Below are 8,060 nucleotides of genomic sequence, written 5' to 3' on the forward strand. Positions count from 1 at the left end.
GAGAGGAAAATGTTCAAAGGAGGTCTGCGGAGAAATGTTTAATATAAAACAAAGCCGAGAGTTGCGGTTTCTGGAATGTATTTCTAGCTTGGTAGTGAAGGCAGTGGTGTGTTTCAGATTCTGTGATAGACAAACAAACACACAGAGAAAAGACAGATATAGACAACACGCAGGCAGGGTGATTAGTATAATTAGGCATCATCGGCTAAATCATATCAACCCAACATCACAGACTGAATTGTCTCTTCCTGTCCTACAATGTCTACCTGGAGAAATAATCACTGATGAGGGAAATTTCTATTCCACTTCATCGTGAATATCATTTCCTTCATTCTGAGTCTGTGACCGATGGTAATAGAATTCTCATTCAGGGGAAGCATCCTCCCAGCCATCGGTCCGAATTATCTGGAAGAATGCATCAATTCTCCTCACAATTCCAGAAAATACAGGCCTAGCTCATTCACTCTCCCCTCACACAGACAGCTTGCTATCTCTTGAAGCAGTCAAGTCAGTGTGAGGAACTGTGACTAGACCTGGAAATAATATTCAACGTGCATTCAGGCAGAGGGATTAGTTTAATGAGGCTTAATTACATCAGCACAACATCACAGACCAAATAGCCTTCTCCTTTCCTGCACTGTTGTATGTTTTAACTGGAGAAAGAATCACTGATTAAGGACATTTGCTTTCCACTCCTTCCTGAATATCCGTTCCTTCATTCTGGGGCTGTGACACATGGTATTAAAATTATCATTCAGGGGAAGCATTCTCCCTGCAATTGGTCTGAATGACCTGAAATAAGCCAGCAATTCTGCTCACAATTCCGGAGAATACAGACTCACTCTCCCCGCACGCATCAAGTTTGCCCTCCCAGGAACGAGACCTGTCAGTGTGAGGAATAGTCTCCGCACCCTCTCTTCAATAGGGATAACTTTCCCAAGGAAATGCGGCAAAACCTGGAACTAATATTCAACGTACATTCTCACCACACCCTGTAGGACCCCTCCCAGTCAGACATCTCTATACCTCTTCTCCAATCCTCCTGTATCACGGCACAGAATATCATTTGTCTCCCTAATTATTTGCGATACCTGAATGTTAACTATTAGTGATTTGTTGACAAGGACTGTCAGGTCCCTATGAACCGGTCACTCTGTCCCCATGTAAATGTGGATTTTCTAGTTTGTTCCTCTGGGAATGAATGGCCTCGCATTCCCCCATATTCTGTCTGTCTGCCACATCTTCACTCCGTCACTTCTGTCTGCATCCCCAAACTCTCGCTGCGTCCTTCTCAAACCTTGCCTTTCAGCTCTGTACAACAGCCAATAGGGATATAATAAAGTTGGTCCTCACATCCAAATCGCCAATGTAGACTATGAACAGCTGGGGTCTCAGCCACAAACCCTGAGTCACCTAAATGTTGAACGTGTTCCATTTACTTCCTCTACCTGACCTTCACCTGCTGACTAATTCTCACACAGGCATAGTGTCCCGAACCCCATGTGCTTATCCGATCCTTTCTTAGGTTCTTCCAATAGCACATTCATCAGCTCTCAATTAAACGTCTGTTTGTCCAATCCTGAATCCACACTGACTCTGCCAGCCCCAGTGAGTATTTGGGGACTTGGTCTGTGTCTCTACCTGTAAGATACTGGTACAGAATACAATGGGAATATTACCCATCTGTGGTTCAGTGTAACCGTTGTATTGGTGACCTGTGTCGGGGTCTTGGGTTCAGTGTGGGACTGGATCTGAATATCTCTGCTGTCTGAAACTGTGGAACTGATGAGCTGTCGGTGTCTCTGTGCTCTGTGACATACCTTGTGTGTCAGACAGGAGCGGCTGATCTGGTGCCTCGACAGGAGGGAATATCGTAGTTGATTGCAGTTTGTTTTTTCCTGTGGGTACGAGAAAGAAACTCGGTCAGTGAGGGAGAGGTAAATGTCATGTGGTTCTGTGAAGTGGCCGTTGCAGCCTGTGCCATTGTCAGTCTGTCGGTCTGACTCTCTCTTTCTCTCTCTTTCACAGATATATAACATTGCATCTGATGCTTGTCTTTCTTTCATTCACGTTCAGCTATCCTGCATCAATTCACCTCCCAATTTATTAGATTATGAAGACATGCAGTCCTCTTCTACTGTCATTTAGTAATGCATGCATTAAGAAATGATACAATATTTCCTCCGGTGTGATATCACAATACACAGGACAAGCCAAGACTGAAAAAAACTGACAAAACTACATAATTATAACATATAGTTACAATAGTGCAACAATACTGTAACTTGATGAAGAAGCCCATGTGCACAGTAAAAGTTCAAAGTCTCTCAAATGTCCCTCATCTCACGCAGACGGGAGAAGGAAGAAAAACTCTCCCTGCCATGCCCGATCACAATCCGTCTCTGAGTCATCCGAAAGCTTCGAGCCTCCGAATCAGCTCTCCGACACCAAGTATTGAGCGCAATCTCTGTACGAACGATTCGACCTCAATCTCGGTCGCCAACAGCAGGCAAAGCCGGGGATTTTGAGGTCTTCCCTCCGGAAGATTCCCGACCGCGCCGTAACGACAGCAGCGAGCGAGCGCTTCTGAAATTTCTCCAGATGTTCCCCTGTGCTTTCACGTCCGTCTCCATCAAATCAGAATTTAGAGTCCTGTTTTTAATATTTAAGCGGTCTTCGCATTCCTTTGCCGATCGAAGCATTTCTTTGTAATTTTCGTTTGATCTCTTGCAGGTTTGAGATGCTCTTAAACGCCTATTACATCAGTAACATGTCAAAATTCTCCGCAGAGCTTTGCCAGCACTTTGTGTGTGTTGCCTTGAATTTCCAGCATCTGTAGGTTATCTCATGTTTTGTACATCAGCATCGTGATCATCTGATCACTGCCATCCCGTGTGTGTGTGTGTGTGTGTGTGTGTGTGTGTGTGTGTGTGTGTGTGTGTGTGTGTGTGGCCAGGATGATGTTGAACGTGAAAAACCGCAGGGACAGAAGTTGGGAGTCGGACGTGTCGTTGAACTCTGTTTACAAATGGATAATTAGCGAAGACAAAATTGAAATCTGTAAATGTGGCTGCTTCGGGTCTTTGTCAATAGAACTCCGACATTCTTTTCAATAGAACACACATCAAAGTTGCTGGTGAATGCAGCTGGCCAGGCAGCATCTCTAGGAAGAGGTACAGTCGACGTTTCAGACCGAGACCCTTCGTCAGGACTAACTGAAGGAAGAGTGAGTAAGAGATTTGAAAGTTGGAGGGGGAGGGAGGGGGAGATCCAAAATGATAGGAGAAGACAGGAGGGGGAGGGATGGAGCCAAGAGCTGGACAGGTGATTGGCAAAGCGGATATGAGAGGATCATGGGACAGGAGGCCTAGGGAGAAAGAAATGGGGGAGGGGGAAGCCCAGAGGATGGGCAAGAGGTATAGTGAGAGGGACAGAGGGGGAAAAAGGAGAGAGAGAGAAAAAGTATGTGTGTATATAAATAGATAAATAACGGACGGGGTACGAGGGAGAAGTAGGGGATTAGCAGAAGTTTGAGAAGTCAATGTTCATGCCATCAGGTTGGAGGCTACCCAGACGAAATATAAGGTGTTGTTCCTCCAACCTGAGTATGGCTTCATCTTTACAGTAGAGGAGGCTGGGGATAGACATATCAGAATGGGAATGGGACGTGGAATTAAAATGTTTGGCCACTGGGAACTCCAGCTTTCTCTGGTGGACAGAGCGTAGGTGTTCAGCGAAACGATCTCCCAGTCTGCGTCGGGTCTCGCCAACATATAGAAGGCCGCATCGGGAGCACCGGACGCAGTATATCACCCCAGCCGACTCACAGGTGAAGTGTTGCCTCACCTGGAAGGACTGTCTGGGGCCCTGAATTGCAGTGAGGGAGGAAGTGTAAGGGCATGTGTAGCACTTGTTCTGCTTACAAGGATAAGTGTCAGGAGGGATATCGTGGGGGCGGATGGGGGCCAGGGTGGGGGTGGGGGGACGAATGGATAAGGGAGTCGTGTAGGGAGCGGTCCCTGCAGAAAGCAGAGAGTGGAGGCGGGGGCGGGGGGGGAGGGAAAGATGTGCTTAGTGTTGGGATCCCGTCGGAGGTGGCGGAAGTTACGGAGAATTATATGTTGGACGTGGAGGCTGGTGGGGTGGCAGGTAAGGACCAGGGGAACCCTATTCCAAGTTGGGTGGAGGGAAGATGGAGTGAGAGCAGATGTGTGTGAAATGGGGGAGATGCGTTTGAGAGCAGAGTTGATGGTGGAGGAAGGGAACCCTCTTTCTTTAAAAAAGGAGGACATCTCCTTCGTCCTGGAATGAAAAACCTCATCCTGAGAGGAGATGCGGCGGAGACGGAGGAATTGCGAGAAGAGACAGGGTGAGAAGAGGAATAGTCCAGATAGCGGTGAGAGTCAGCAGGGTTGTTTCCACTGCCACATGTCCAGTCCTGGTATTCAGCATTCTCGGAATGGAATCGAAACCAGCCTCTGTGGATTCTGAAATCTGGATCTAAAAATAAACCGCTGTAGGATTCATCGATAGACCTCAGTGGGTCACGCAGATTTCCTTTCCCGAGGTGAGTAACCGCTGAGGTAATGCCTAGGAATTTAGAAGTGCTTGTCTTCAGTCGGCTGAATATTGACATCAGAGACAATGAATGGTGTTCAATTCCCATGTTTATTCAAGTGACTGTTGTCAGTTCGTCAGCGGCATAACCGTATCTCTGGAGACTGATCCTTTGTATAAATCAGAGCCGGTTTGAATGCATTAGCTCAGAGTTGCTGAAGGAGCTGTGAGTTCAGAAGCAAGACAATTGGCAGATTATTCCTGAAATGGGGTATCCAGTCCTTTTGCGGATAGGAGAAGTTTACTATCCATTTATTTCAGCCTTTGGAATTCCCGGTAAGCCGCCGTATCAGCTGCCGTTGGTGGGAATTGAAGTTAAATGCCAACGTAGTGATCGTTTCTGTCGCTGGTTTCCACGGTCACATGTTCAGTCCTAGTGTTCGGCATTCTCGGAATGGAATCGAAACCAGCCACTGTGGATTCTGATGTCTGGATCTAAAAATAAAACGCTGTAGAAATCATCGGTGGACCTCAGTGGGGCAGGCGGATTTCTTCCAGCGGTTTGTGTTTCAATGATGTAATGCTCGGGTCTCTGTGCTTTTGGTCTCGAAGCAGCTACACTGCATTTGCCAATATTGTGTTTATACTGCTGTGGAGATGATAACAATTGCTTGTCTGCATTGGTATGTCAGCGGTCGTGTGAGCCACGTGTAATGATCAAACCATCGATTAGTGATAACGATTTAGGAAATGTGATGAGTTCCATGTTGCAGCATGGAACTTGAGGATTTTTAGTAAATGTGTGCGGTGTGACAGAAAATAAAACAGTTGTTGGACAACACAGTGACGTCGCTGCTGATCAATACTGTGAAACGTATTCTATCATATCCACATCTGACCCCTCTACAGACATTCCACTGCGTCACCGGGTCTGCTACTGGACGTTGAATCCCTCTCCCCGGCTTCGCTGTGATGGATTCAGTCGGAGACTTCGAGTATATCTGTGAGGCTGTATCAGACCTCGCTGTGACTGCTGCCTCGGACAATGTTCTGTTGTAAAATCAGCGAGGTGAGAAATGCTGGAATAGGGAACAAACACGGAGAATGCTAGAGGCACAAAGTAGCATCTATAGAAATAGAAAGTCGTGTCATAGGGGCTCTCTGTAAACAGTTCCAACAAAATACACGCTAACTGCTTTCCCACATATTCTATTTTGCCTGGATGAGTGGTTCCGGGATTTCCTGTTTCTGTTTCGTCCTTCGGCTCTTCTGTTGCTGACAGGGAGTCGCATGGAAGTTGATGATTGTCAAATGCAAGAATCCCGCCATCAGCGTCCAGATTTATTAATTTCATTCATATCAGACGCGGATGAAGCCGATAGAAAATGCTCCAACCAGTACTGACTCTGAGGTTACCTCGCTTTATCTTTCCGCTGCCTCTTCACATTTTGGTCATCAGAAAGGAATCCAAATTCAAATCATTTGGCTTTATTTTCATGTATAAACTCAGTCAGCTCTTGGACCTCTCTTCAACTTTCTACCCTTACATGCAGCATTAAAGTCCAAATATTAGATGATCCCCGAAAACTGCTGCATTGGGTTCTGCTCAGTTTTTTCTCAATTTGCTATTTTCTGTCTCTCTTCCAGCGAACTTGGTGGCGATTGCGATCCTCTCCCGTGGAAAGTGCGGTCTCTCCAAATGTGTTACTCGCTACCTGGTGGGAATGGCAGCGGCCGATCTCCTGGTCGTTATCTCGCAACCGCTGCTGACGTGGACTGCTTGGATTTATTTTCCACAATCATTCCTGTTCATTACTCCTGTGTGCAGTCTCGCCAGATGGTTGATTTTTGCGAGCGCTGCGATCTCCGTCTGGCTGACTGTCGCTTTCACCGTCGATCGATTTGTGGCTATTTGCTGTGAGAAGCTAAAAACAAAATATTGCACCGAGAGAACGGCGGCTGTGGTTATCGGGACAGTGAGTGTGCTGGCCTGTTTGGAGAACGTCCCCTGGGGCTTTACTACTGAACCTCTTGTAATAATTGATGGTGTTCCCTGGTATTGTGTTCCTACATCGAGCTACAAATACTCTTCTTCATGGGCGGTATTTGAGATGCTTCACCGCATTTTTACCCCTTGTGTCCCATTCTTTCTGATTTTGTTGCTCAATATTCTGACAGCCAGGCGGATTCTAGTGGCCAGTCGAGCCCGCAGGAGGCTCCGGGGACAAAAGAGTGGAGAGAATGACAAGGACCGGGAGATGGAGAACCGACGCAAATCCATCGTTTTGCTCTTCAGCATAACCGGTAGTTTCATACTGTTGTGGGGAACACGTTTGGTATTTTATATCTATCAACGGATTTCAATGAGTTTTGTTTATTATTCTGTCATGAATCCTGTTTACATTGTAGAAGAGACATCGGGAATGCTGGAAATTCTCAGTTCCTGCACCAACACGTGTATTTACGCCCTGACTCAGAGCAAATTCCGAGAGGACCTCAAGAATGCGGTGATATACCCACTGAACTGGATTTTGAAACTCATTAAACGATATAAATAAATGCTGTGCAGTAGTACAATTCAGCTGCTTTCATGTCCCTATTCTGTACTCCCACTTGTGAGCAAACGGAAACAGTATGATGAACACAGTTACTGAAGGTTGTCTGCCTGAATAGTTAGATGTTCACCCTTTTCCAAAGTTGCTCCCTATCTGCTCAGTTGTTCCAGCATTTTGTGTGTGTTGCCTTACAGATACAAAACAGCTATTTACAGCCGATCCCGACGGTACCCTAGCCTCAGCATCCCAGAAAAATCCCCTTTGCATCTCACCCTCGCCATGCTGAAATTGAATGTTGAGGCGAACCTGTCACTCCTTCTTCCCAATTCGGACAAAACTGTCTGTTTTTGGAGTATAATTTCGTCAGTATCAATTCTCCTGTTCCCATCATTACCCTTCCTTTCCTTCACGCTCCTTTTCGCCTCTGTCTCTACGTGTAGTTTTCCTTTTGTTTTCCCGTTTGAACTAATTTCCAGTAACAGAATTTTAGCTTTCAGAGAAAGAGTTGCCGGGGGGGGGGGGTGGATGGGGGGGCGGAGGTGGTGGTTGGGTGGAAGAGGAGATGCTGTGAACCTAAGAACAAAAGACACAGTGAAGAGAAATGGGAACTGATGTGGTCTAATCCTACACAAAGTGCTGGAGAAAAGCTTCAGCAAGCTCAGGCAGCGGGACTGGAGAGAGAGAGAGAGAGAGAGAGAGAGAGAGAGAGAGAGAGAGAGAGAGAGAGAGAGAGAGAGAGAGAGAGAGAGAGGAAGGGAGAGGGAGAGGGAGAGGGAGAGGGAGAGAGGGAGAGGGGAGAGGGAGAGGGAGAGGGAGAGGGAGAGAGAGAGAGAGAGAATCCAATTCTGCTGAAGAGTCTACAATTTACTTTTTTCCATAGATGCTACCTGGTCTGCAGAACTCTGCAGGCATTTTGGATTTGTAGAATCCGCAGAATGTCTTTTGTTT

General features: G+C 46.6%; 1 long non-coding RNA gene across 1 annotated transcript; it reads left to right on the top strand.

The window, feature by feature from the left end:
- Positions 1 to 6,356: 6,356 nt before the first annotated feature.
- On the top strand, positions 6,357 to 7,136 carry LOC140207067 (uncharacterized). The gene is made up of 2 exons (XR_011888482.1): positions 6,357 to 6,861; positions 6,967 to 7,136. It is a non-coding gene; the product is annotated as an uncharacterized lncRNA (long non-coding RNA).
- The last annotated feature ends 924 nt before the right edge of the window (positions 7,137 to 8,060 follow it).

Source organism: Mobula birostris, chromosome 13, assembly GCF_030028105.1.
Source record: "Mobula birostris isolate sMobBir1 chromosome 13, sMobBir1.hap1, whole genome shotgun sequence".
NCBI classification, from domain to species: Eukaryota; Metazoa; Chordata; class Chondrichthyes; order Myliobatiformes; family Myliobatidae; genus Mobula; species Mobula birostris.